Here is an 11,720-nt window from a genome sequence, read left to right on the forward strand (position 1 = left end):
TTTTAATTCTAATTTCTGATTCTAATGCTAAGGTTAGTATTTCCTTCTTTCTCTTGTTCTTTAAAGCACATTTTTATTTCTTTTATTTAATTTTTTAATTTACATTTCTATGCCACCCATCTCATTGGTACAGCGACTCCGGATAACTTACAGGGTAACAAAAGTTAAAGAAGTACTAGAAAACAATTAAAATTAAAAATTATGTAGAAAAGGTAAAATCTGAGTCTTCTTTATCTGGTCAGCTACCATCAACAAAGTAGTTTGTTTGTTTGTTTGTTTGTTTGTTTGTTTGTTTGCTTGCTTGCTTGCTTGCTTGCTTGCTTGCTTGCTTGCTTGCTTGCTTGCTTGCTTGCTTGCTTGCTTGCTTGCTTGCTTGCTTGCTTGCTTGCTTGCTTGCTTGTTTAATATGCTGCCCAACTCCCGAAGGACTCTGTGTAGGGAAAGACTACAGGAGAATTTTCCTGGACCCCACTGGACCCCACTGGCCAAAATTCTTTGTCTGATGGGATCTGAAGAAGGCCCTTTTGCTGAAACAAATGGGGCAGGCGACTTCCCATTTGGAGGCTAGCCAGGTGAGTGTCTGAGCATATACAGTACATTGTAAGGAGAAATCTTTTTTAAACCCAGCCAGACAGGAAGGAAAGAAAGTGTAATTGAATGAGCTCTTGATCATATGAAGTCTGTGGAAACCTGGAAACATAAATAAGGGATTTTTTTTTTTCATTGACACAATCACAAGAGATCTAGCCTCTCTCCGTTCCCTCCCTCACCCCAAATTCAGAAGGATGGAGAAATCTGATCAGTAATAAGTCAGCTGGATTTCTGATGGACAAGTGGAATGCTTGCAGCATAACCAAAGATAAAAGAAAAAGATGATGCAAGTTTCAATGCAAAAATATTTATTAAATCTTTCTTCCACTGGATAAAATTGAATTTAATATGATCTATTTTAATTGCTTAAATATCCCCCTGTTGAATTCTGATATATCTGACCCAGAATGTGACATTCATATAAATATGTCATAGCAGAAAGGAGTTGGGTTTACTCATTACAGTGGCATCAAACCTAAGAAAAGAGGAAAAACTTTGGTATATGAGCTCCTCCCTATCTTTTTTTTTAAAAAGTCTTTACCATATTGTGAACAATATTCTGACTGGAACATGATCACCTATTTAATCAAACAGCAATAACAATCCCACAGAGGATCACAATGTTGGAAAATATTCCCAAATTCCTTGGGTAAGGGAAAATACATGAGGCGGATTATTGAAGGAGCATATGGAGGGATCAACATTCAGCACTACTTATTTGTGCTTCTCATTTGCCTTCTCAAGAAATAACCTGGCCCTATAGAAATAGTCCGGCTCTACATGGATTACAGCCCAGCTATTTACAGGACCGTCTTCTGACACATACCTCCCAGTGACCTATTAGGATCCACATGATTGGCCTCCTCTGGGTCCTGTTGGCTAGACAGTGTCAGTTGGCAGGGGTGCATGGAAGGATGGTGGCACCAGGTCTCTGGAACCAGCTGCCCCCGGAGATCTGCATGCCCTTCCACCTCTTGGCCTTCCAGAAAAATGTGAAAACCTGGCTCTGCCGACAGGCCTGGGGTCATTGAGCAAGACCATCTAGATTTAGATTTAGATTTAATTGAATTTATATGCAGCCCCTCTCCGAGGACTTGGGGCAACTCACAGCATGTACAGAAAAAAACAGGAAACAATAATAACAATCTAATTATACCTTAAAAAACAATCTTAAAATTCTAATTAAAAACTATCAATATCATTCATTCAACAGTCAAACTAAGCATTCAACTAAGCAGCTCTAGCTCCAGCCAAGAAGAAATGAATGAATGGTTTTATTCTTAGGGGTTTTAAATAGTTTTTATATTGTTTTTGATTGTGGGCAGCCTATAAATCTAATAAATAAATAAATAAATAACCACCTCGACTAGAGGAGGAATGGGCAGGAGAACAGGATAAAATGATTTCCAGCCATCTCCTAACTTCCTACTGCAAATGTTTACTGTTAAGCATGACATTTGTCTCTCAGCTCATCCAAACTGGGGCTCATCTTTTTTGAGGGGAAAGGAAGGCGTCCCTTGTTCTGCATAACAGTGAGAGAAGGAGCAGCAGATGTTGAAGTAAAATACAGATATCCCTGCCGAGCATTTCCAAGGATTGGAGTTTATATAATGTGTAAACAACCACCTGCTGCTAATGAGAAATTGCTCCCCCAGCCACCTGATTAAGGCAGGCAGAATGTCGTAGAAAAGCTTGATTGGTAATTTCATCAAGACTTCTGAACCAAACATTTATCTAGAAGCAGAACAGTAGGACGCACTGGGGAAGGCATCTTTTACCCCCTGCTTCCTCATTTACACATAGGTTGCCAGAGTGATATTTCACAGACGAAAACGGAAAAAGGATATAAGGTGAGATATAAACATACTAGTTGTGCAATATTGTAGTAAAAATTGCACATGCATGTAACTCATAGGGATTATTAATATGAACAAGAAACAGCCAGGAATAAGGAAAAATACAATTTAAAGTGATTGGTTTCCTTGACACAGTCCAGATCTGTTAGGCTAAAATTTTAACCATCCCCATCCAGCTAGGCAAAACATGAATGCAGCCTAACATATCTGAGCAAGACCAGGTTAAGTTGAATCAATAATTGAGAATCTCAGTTAAGGACCTCATCCTTAATTACCATGATGGTTTGTGTCCTTTCAATTCAAAATTATAAATGGCTTCCGCATTGGGACAGGTATCCAAATAATGATTGCACTTCTTAGAACAGATGTAGAATCCCGGTTTCTCAATCCACCATTTTGATAGATCAGGCATTCTTCTGTAAATCACAATACTTGCATTCTTAACGTTGATGACTTCTTTTCTGGTTTTTGTGCTGAAATTCAGAACGAACTAATGGTATTTACATGGCAAAGCCATTCCATTGACAATGAAGGTCCTGGGAAAGTTAGGTCTTTCATTCATGTTCTATAGCAGTAATGGCGAACCTATGGCACATGTGCCATAGGTGTCACAGAGCCATATATGAGGGCATGAGAGACATTGACCTATTTCAGCTTGTATGCATGCACTGGCTAGCTGATTTTGGGGCTTCTTTTTGGCCATTTTCACTTCAAAAAGCCTCCGAAACCTTGGGGAAAGCGGAAAATAGCCCAACGGGCCAACCGATAGTTTGTTTCCAAAGTTCTTATTGGGCCATTGGGCCATTTTTCACCATCTCCAGGGTTCAGGAGTACAGAGACTTCTGTGAGACCTATGTGCATGTATGGGGGGAAACATGGGGTGGTTCTGTACATGTGTGAAGGACAGTGTAGAGGTTCTGCGCATACATGGGGGAGTGCATGGGTGTGGGTGTGCATGCACTAGCGCGTGCGCACATACTCTTTTGGCACACGAGCCAAAAAAGGTTTGCCATCATTGTTCTATAGCATTTCCCAATCTATTACAATTTCAAGAGTTGGGAAAAAAGGAAAATAAAAGCACTTGCTTGGTAAATGTGGCGAGATAGCTCTGTAGCATAAAAGGAAGGACTACTATTGGATCATTGTTTTGCAATGCAGCCTCTGCATGGTCCATCTCCCCAGTTCACACAAATACCTTCATACCTAAAGCTGGACCTCAAATTCTGTAATCCTGTTTGCAATTCTATTTCAGTATATACAGTGGTACCTCGTGATACGAACCCCCCGTGATACAAACATTTCGAGATACAAACCGGGGGTTTGGAAATTTTTTGCCTCTTCATACAAACTTTTTTCGACTTACGAACCCACTGCAGATCGCAAAAAGGCACTCTGCTGGGCGGCTGGGGGGCTTCTTGGCGTTCTCCCGAACCCGAACCCGAACTTTTCAGGTTTGGGTTCGGGAGGCCGCCAAGAAGCCCCCTGGCTATTTTAAAAGACAGCCGGGAGGCGGTGCCCAGTGGAGCGCCATTTTGCAATTTTTCCCCCCTTGCACACATTAATCGCTTTTACATTGTTTCCTATGGGAAACATTGTTTCGTGTTAGGAAATTTTCACCTTACGAACCTCCTTCCGGAACCAATTAGGTTTGTAAGACGAGGTATTACTGTATATGGAAGTCAATTGCATTTCTATTTGAATAAGCTCAGGAGATCAGAAGACTATAAATGAAAGTACAGTGTTCCCTCGATTTTTGTGGGTTCGAACTTCGCGAATAGCCTATACCACGGTTTTTCAAAAAATATTAATTAAAAAATACTTCACGGGTTTTTTTCTATATCACGTTTTTTTCTGCCCGATGACATCATACGTCATCGCCAAACTAATAATTTTTGCAAATAAATGACAAAAAAAAATTATTGTTAATAAATAATTATGTTTATAAATATCAGGATCACTAAGTGTCTTATTCAATGGTGAGTACCAGTAATATTGGTGAGTAAATGGTTGTTAAGGGAATGGGAAATGGTAATTTGGGGTTTTAAAGTGTTAAGGGATGGCTTGTAATACTGTCCATAGCCAAAAATTGTGTATTTACTTCCGCATCTCTACTTCACGGAAATTCGACTTTCGCAGGCGGTCTCGGAACGTATCCCCGCAAAAATCGAGGGAACACTGTACAAACAAATAATAAATAGTGGAAGTCAGAAAAATGCAATGGAGGTACTAAGTTCCATTGTTAGAATTAGGCTTTGGCTCCATAAATGAAGGTTTGTTATTGAGGGAACAGTGGTATATTGGGAAATAAGAAGGGCTGAGAGACTGATCCACAAAGCCACTTAAGTTTGTCAGGAACAGATACCAATGAAAATCAAAATTCTGCTGAACACAAAGCTTAGTGCATAAAAATTAATCAAGTACTACAATGACTCACTTTATTCATAATACTTAATGGTCATGTAATAGGAGTTTTTATCCAGCAGTTAAAGTTCATAAGTGCAGGTTTTACATGTAGAAAGGTATTATACTGATGGTTTAATTACACACCTTTTTGCACACCAAAGGAAATGTATTCTACAGCTTTCTTAATTAAAGGACTTTTGAAGGGAAATGAACTTTACAATAAGCAGCCTATGACTTGGTTTTTATTATATGTTTTTGTTTTGAGTTGAACAATTCAAAATCTTATTCTAGAAATGTTGAAAACACAATTGAGCAACAGAAAGTATTGGGGCTAGATAGGGCCTGATGGCCATTCTAATTTTTCTTGTTTTGTTTTGTTTTAATAAAACAGCATTAAATCATGAACTTTGATTCCACACACATTAGGTAGATTTTCAAACCATGGCATACATTTAATTGTCTCTCATTTTATTTCATAAAAAGGAATTATGAAGATGAACTAAAAATCCTCTTCATGCATCAAATCATACATTTAAAAAAAAAAAATCTCTTGTTTAATGGCTTATTTTTAATAACGCAAGGCTATGCATATGTAGCAATCTCTCCTTCAGCTTTTTCCCATTTATGTGAATACTTTTGCTTAAAAGTTTTAAACTACACAACATAAAAGTCAGGTATTAATATGAATAATTCATGTGCATCAAATGGCCACTGGGATTTTTTTTCCAAAGTTGACCTCTTGGGTAGACAATTGCTCTGGCATGAATGTATCAGCATTCCGAGACGAAACACTATATAATTTGACTTTAGGTATTCTGACGAGGGGAAACCAAGAAACAAAATTTGGAAGGAGCAACCGAACCCTTCTGTCCTCTAACAGTTGGCCTAGGAGCCCCAATTGTCAGGGTTCAAAGTAACACCCCAACAAAAGAAAACTCCAAGGCATACATTTCCTCAAAGTTCCATTTTATTAGAGGTGTCATATTGCAGTGATGGTGAATCTGTGGCACACAGAGCCACATCTGAGGGCACGCTGTCAGCTCCAGTGGTCATGCACGTGCTGGGTAGCTGATTTTCAGCCTTCCTTTCTCTCCCTAGGCTTCAGGGGAGAGAAAAGCTTGAAGAGTGCTTGAAGACTGCAAGAAAAAGCCTAACTTATGTTGTTGTTGTTGTTGTTGTTGTTGTTGTTATTATTATTATTATTATTATTATTATTATTATTATTATTATTACTTATTAGATTTGTATGCCGCCCCTCTCCAAAGACTCGGAGTGGCTCACAACAGGAATATAGAATACAGAATACAAATCCAATGATTAAAAAAACAAAACAGTTAAAAACCCTTGATTAAAAACACTCATAGAACCCAAACAAACCATACATAAAACGGAACGGCCGAGGGGAATCAATTTCCCCATGCCTGGTGGCAAAGGTGGGTTTTTAGGAGTTTACGAAAGGAAAGGAGGGTGGGGGCAGTCCTAATCTCTGGGGGGAGTTGATTCCAGAGGGTCGGGGCCGCCACAGAGAAGGCTCTTCCCTGGGTCCCGCCAGGTGACATTGTTTTGTCGACAGAACCCGGAGAAGGCTAACTCTGTGGGACATAATCAGTCGCTGGGATTCGTGTTGCAGAAGGCAGTCCCGAAGGTATTCTGGTCCAATGCCGATTGTGTGCTCACTCCCAGCCTCCTTTCTACTGTCTGAGGTCTTCAGGAACTTCTTTGGTTTTGGACAGTGGTAGCCAGGCCTCCCACAACTTGGCCCATTTCTTCTGCAGCTGGCAAGGCTTTTATGAAGGCCTCTGCAGCTGATAACAACTCTGTTATCGGCTATAGAGGCCTTCAGGAAAGCCCTGCAGGCTGCAGCAGAAATGGGCCAAGGTGTGGGAGGCCTGGTTGCAACTATCTGAAGGTAAGGAATAGGGCAGCTCCACAGCTTCAGTAAAGACCGTGTGCATGTGCGGGGTACGGTGGGAGGACTTTATTGGTGTAGGCACCCTCGTGCACACTATTGCACACATGCACACCCTTCTGGCACCTGAACAAAAAAAAAAAAGGTTGGCCATCACTGTCATATTGGCACATCTGGGAAAACCTGGATCTGAAAGCTTGCAATCTTTCACACCCAACTTCACTCCCAAGATGGTTGCCAGGCCTGAAACCAATATTCAGAGGAGGAGGTTGATCCTACCAACAGATCCTACCACACGTGTCCCCCCCTTGCATTCTGTTCCCACCCTCCCCTCAGGTCTTTGATTTTAATTTTGGCTTTTAATTTTTTCATGTATTTGGTCTGTAGGGTGGATGTGGGTTTGGTCTGGTGGGGGTGATTGGTGGGGATGTCCTGTGTTATTCTGGGTCTGGTTTCAGTTTGCGTGGGTGGGATGCATTCGTTGATGAGGGCTGGTTTCCAGATGTCTGGCAGGCGGGAGGTATCATCACATTTATTCATATTGTGGGGGTGTTTTTCTGTTTCAATGGCTTCCATGATTATTCTTTCGTTATAGTGTTCAGTTTTGGAAATTAATTTAGTTTTGTCAAAGTCAATTTCATGTCCTGTAGTTTTGAGGTGTTGGAAAAGGGAGGAAGTTTTTTCTTCTTTTTTCATTGCGTTCTTATGTTCTGCATATTAGCACTTTTACACTGCTCAAAAAAATAAAGGGAACACTTAAACAACACAATATAACTTCAAGTAAATCAAACTTCTGTGAAATCAAATTTTCCACTTAGGAAGAAACAGTGATTGACAATACATTTCATATGCTGTTGTGCACATTCAACTTTGTACAGAACAAAGTATTCAATGAGAATATTTCATTCATTCAGATCTAGGATGTGTTATTTGAGTGTTCCCTTTATTTTTTTGATAAGTATATTTCTATAATACATTCTAGGCTTTAAAAACTATTTGAAAATTATAATTGGTCCAAATAGTGCAACACACATATTTTCTGGCTCCTGTCATTGAGACCATATGACAATTTTTGTGAACCCTGCATTGGTTGCCATTTGGTTTGTGGCTTCAACGTAAGATGTTGGTTTTTGTTTATGGCCTCATGGCTTCAGATCCATCTATCTGCCGGACTATTTCAGTCATTTCAGGCCTAACCAATCAGATCAGAGATAATATGTTACTGATCCCAGATTTCTGAGAGATTCAGAGACTGAAGGGAGTAGGTGATGTTTTTTCTGGAAATGAATAACTTACCAGATTTTCCTTTCTTTTCCTAATAGTCTTGTTTGGCAAATTTTAAATAATATTCATTGTCAGGTGCATAAAGAAGTGTTTCAAAGCCATCTGGCTTTAAAAATAAACTTTCTTACAAGTTCTGCATTGACTGAAAATATATAAATGTATGAAAACTCTTTCATCTATTTTATATAGTATTGTTTTTTAACAATTGTGCCTTTAAATAATATTAACATTTAAGGTATTTGTTTATAAGCATATTTTTTTCTTTTTAAAAATAAAAATCTAATTGGGGCATTTGTTTGGCAAAAGGTAATACAAAACTTATTAATTAATTCAGAATGTGGTTAGGAATTCCAGATGAATCTACATTGCAGTTGTTTAACTGATCAACCTAAGGTGGATATGCTTAAAAAAATTAATTGGGAATAAGCCTTGTGAAAAAATAGGAAAGAATGTTTATGAATGCTGAGACAGAAGGAAAAGTTGGCATGTACATAAAATTAAATTCAAAACAATAGACATGTAGTATTTAGATCTTAATTTCTTCAAACTATATTATGATCCAGTATGGGGTGTAAAGCTTGATTAAAATCCCTAGGCATAATTAATGAACGATGAATGTAAAAAGATGCAAAACTTCTTCATGAATATCCATTCGGATGACTGTGCAGAAACAAAATTGTATTTTACTAATGTGGCTTTTCTCCATATGTATTTTATCTTCTTGCAGCTGTTTTACATAGTATCTTTTGACCGTATAGTATATTTTCAATAAGAGATAAAGTTGTCATGTTTTGAGCTTAAAAGAGTTGTCTTGTAGATTCAAAGACTTATATCAAACATGTCTTAAATGAACTTCTACAAGACCTCAGTGTTAACTTTCTCAAGTGTATGATAGACAGCCTAACAGAACTGGCCTTGGAAACCTAACTTGAGAAGATCTATTAGTTTGTCATTCTGAAAGTCTTAATGGAGCAGACCAAAAGCTGTATATCCCAGAGTATATAAAGTATGTCCCATTTATATGGTCATGAACAAAGAGACACCCTTTGAGAGAGATGGGTAGTTCTGAAATGCGAAAAACAAACAAACAGAATAAATAATTAAACTAAATGTTGGTGGGAACTCTACAAGTATAACTATCAACACACATATTGATTTAGCTATAATGGTAATTTATAACCTCATTCCTTATAAAAAATATTTAATGTTATCTAGGAGGGGGAGAAAGAGAGAGAGAGAGAGAAAGAAAGAAAGAAAGAAAGAAAGAAAGAAAGAAAGAAAGAAAGAAAGAAAAAAGAGGAAGGGGAGAATGAGAGAGAAAAAGAGAAGGAATGAAGAAAAGAAGGAAGGAAGGAAGGGAGGAGGGAGGAAGGAAGGAAGGAGAAAAGTAGGGACAAAGGAAGGAAGGGAAAGAATTAAGAAAACTTATGACCATAATTGAGCTCAAAATTTTGGTTGTTAATCAAGAGCATTGTTAAGTGAGTTTCACCACATTTTAAAAGTTGGTCACACCTACCTGGTCACCTGACCACCAAGCACACCCAATGAGTCACCTGACCACCAAGCCATGCCCACCTGAAGCCACATCTACCTGACCTCAAGCCACGCCCACAGATTCGGTAGGGGAAAAGTTTAGATTTCACCGCTGTCTTATTGTATCCCTTCTTAGTAACTTTCTTATTAAGTCTATATTCTGTTGTATATTCTAGACGACAAAGACAGCATATTGTATAAAAATTTGGATTGTATTTTTTCCAGCTTGACACTGTCTATTCTGAGATGTGGGAACCACAATCATGTGCATTGTGCCAGTTGTGGTCAAGAGCTTAATTTTTTATGATATTGGCAGAGTTATTTTCAATTTCCTTTCTTAATAATCTCCAATATAGAATTTGATACCTTTTTGATAGTTGTTACACACAAGGTCAATATTTCACCAATGCCAAGATAATTTTTTGGCTGAAATTCCACAACATCTTTAAAAAGTTGTAATTTCTTACTCAAGTTGGATCCTTTTAGAATCAGGATTGTAACTGCTGTGCCTATATACCCTGTTTGAATAAATCATCTTCAATCTGTTTACATTCAAATATAGATAGTAGGATATTTTTATTTATTTATTTGTTTGTTTGTTTGTTTGTTTGTTTAATTTATTTATATTTGCATTCAATTTGCATGCCACCCATCTCCCGAGGGACTCTAGGCAGCTCACAACAAAGATTAAAACATATTAATAATATTAAAATATTAATAATATATTAATAATATAATAATATTAATGACTTTTATAGCTTATTTCTCCAAACATAGTTTTTAAACCCAATTTTGCCTAATGAAGGTTTTGCTAATAATTTATCCCCTTTTGCTGCATTCTGCTAAAATCTTTTTATAATAGTTTTGATTATTTGCAAATTGAAATTTTAGAACTTACTCAGATGGACAAATTGACTTCTTTGATTAGAGAAAGGTCATTATTGACATTCAACAATGACTAGAAATCCCTATGGACTTTTTGCCTGAGAAAAAAATGAATTTGTGGTTTATGGTTTTCATGATTAGAAAAACTAGGTTATAGAAATAATAGAATTATGATGAACTTGGAGAGAATGGTTTGATTAGATTTATATGTATGTTATATATGCCAAGAGAGTTATCAGAATATATATATTCGGCATGTATATGGGTAGCCATGTAAGTCGAATGAATAGCCCTGAATAAAAAAAGCAATCAAGAAAGCAAACTGCTCTGTATATTGTCCCAAAGGTGCTTTTTCAGGAGCAACTGGATTTTCTTGATTTTTTTTTAAGACATTGAAAAAACCTGAAAGTCCAGTTTCCTCCTGAAAAAGCACCTTTGGGACAACTATGATTTGGATGACTGAGAATCCCTACAGACTTTTTGCTGTGTATATTACTTCAGGAGAAAAACAGTTTAACAAATATTGAAAAGAACAATGACCAATACTTGAGCATGTTTTTTTTCTGCAGACCATCTGACTTAGAAGTTTTATAAAGCCTTGCTCAAGGAACTAAAGGATATACCACATCAGTGGACATCACCACCAAAAAAGCACAACAAAGAATGTTCTTTCTGCACCAGCTCAGGAAGGTCAAACTGCCCAAGGAGCTGCTGATACAGTTCTACAGAGGAATCATTGAGTCTGTCATCTGCACCTCTATAACTGTCTGGTTTGGTGCTGCAACCCAACAGGATCGATACAGACTTCAGAGAATAATCAGAACTGCAGAAAAAACAATTGCTGCCAACCTGCCTTCCATTGAGAACATGTATACTGCACGAGTCAAAAAGAGGGTGGGGAAAATATTTACTGACCCTTCACATCCTGGATACAAATTGTTTCAACTCCTACCCTCAAAACATCACTACAGAGCACTGCACACCAAGACAACTAGACACAAGAACAGGTTTTTTCCGAACGCCATCACTCTACTAAACAAATAATTCCCTCAACACTGTCAGACTTTCTACTAAATCTGCACTTCTATTCTACTAGTTTTTCTCATCATTCCTATCACCCATTTCCTCCCATGTTGACTGTATGACTGTAACTTGTTGCTTATATCCTAAGATTTTTATTAATATTGCTTCTTCATTGCTTATTTGACCCCTATGACAATCATTAAGTGTTGTATCACATGATTCTTGACAAATGTATA

This window comes from Erythrolamprus reginae, chromosome 2 (assembly GCF_031021105.1).
Source record: "Erythrolamprus reginae isolate rEryReg1 chromosome 2, rEryReg1.hap1, whole genome shotgun sequence".
NCBI lineage: Eukaryota > Metazoa > Chordata > Lepidosauria > Squamata > Dipsadidae > Erythrolamprus > Erythrolamprus reginae.